Here is a 1,597-nt window from a genome sequence, read left to right as displayed (position 1 = left end):
CTGCTTATGACGAGTTGAAAAACAAAAACTAACTGCAGTGTCGTCTCACTTTACATAAAATCAGATGATTCGTACATAATGCTGTAATTTCACTATGCTGTCACAGGTAGAGCTGACAGAGATCATAATTCTCCTTTGTACAGACAGAGAATTTGTAGACCCAGAGAGACTTGTTTATACAGTGGACTAGATTTCCATATCACAGCAATCTATTGCCACCTGTCTTGACATTTTATTCCCTTGATTCTACTTTCCATTCCTGTCCAATAGTTGATTGTTGGTTAACTAAATGAAGAGAGGGAAGCATTTAATAGACTGGGCATTGTAATGATAGCTACTATCTGTTACATAATGTTTGCCAAAATTATGTTAATATTAAGACACTTCATTAAACAAAATCAACTGTCATGTTCTTGTAGCCCAGAATCTAGTTAGCAATAATCCTATCAAAGATATATGTATCAGCAACTTGATAAAAGCTACATCTGGCTTTATTTCATGTTAAAATGAGCACTTAAGAGAGAGCTAAGCCTCTGTAGTGTCCTCTGTTCTGGAAGGATCACTCAGTGCTTGCAAACTTTATGAGTTTGGAGATCATCTTGAAATATTTAATAGACTGTTTTAAAGGCTTATAAACTACCAGCTCAGATGGCCCGTCTTCCACATCTAAGAATCTACCTAGCCGACTGGAGAAAAGGTGAACATTTGGTTATCTGGGATCTGTTCTTTGTGAGTCACTAAAAAATTTTTTTCTGTGTTACTTTGGTTTCAGTCTTGCCTTTAGGTGTTTGGAAGTAAAACGAAATGAGATTCATCATGATATTGAGACATTGCGATCATTTTCTGAATCAGGAAAATGTATGTAAGAAAAAAATCATTCTGGAATTGATTAAAATACACATTTTAACCAATACATATTTAAACAAATATCCTTAGGGTTATGACTTTGGTCACTTTATTTTACTGTGGAATTCACTTTAATTTAAAGAGCTTGATTAGGATCCTACATTGCTACCCACTAGCTATGTGATACTTGGTTAAAGTTGTTAAACTTCAAATTCTTTCTTGTTAAATGGAATTATTAATGTTAATCCCTCATGCAGTTCTTAAAGAATTAGGTGATTTAGTACCTGTAAATTACATAGCGTAGTACATGTGATGTAATCAACATTGTAGCTTCTTTGTTTTCTAACTCATCTTTGAACATTTCAGTATAATACTATACATTGACTTCTCGAGCTACCCTTAAAAATCTTCTGTTCAGCTCTTTAAGTGCATCATTTATTCCATTTAATTTGGCTATTCTATGTTCTGCAGCAATTTTCTTTTCTTTCTTCATTTTTAAATCATTTTATTGGGCGCTCTTACAGATATTGTATCTTACAGATCTCATAATTCAATTACATCAAGCATAATTGTACAATTGCGGCCACCATCATTTTCAAAACATTTTATTTCTTCTTGAACTCTGATATCAGTTCCCCTTTACCCCTTCCCTTCCCCACCCTACCCCCAGGAACATTTATTTTATATGTATATAATATTATTTTTGCCATATATTACACTTCCCAATGTATCCATTCACCTACAATTCTGT

The sequence above is a fragment of the Echinops telfairi genome, unplaced genomic scaffold (assembly GCF_000313985.2).
Source record: "Echinops telfairi isolate 266 unplaced genomic scaffold, ASM31398v2 ScPeMD7_7469;HRSCAF=8507_1, whole genome shotgun sequence".
Lineage (NCBI taxonomy): Eukaryota > Metazoa > Chordata > Mammalia > Afrosoricida > Tenrecidae > Echinops > Echinops telfairi.
Note: the sequence above shows the minus strand (reverse complement) of the source record.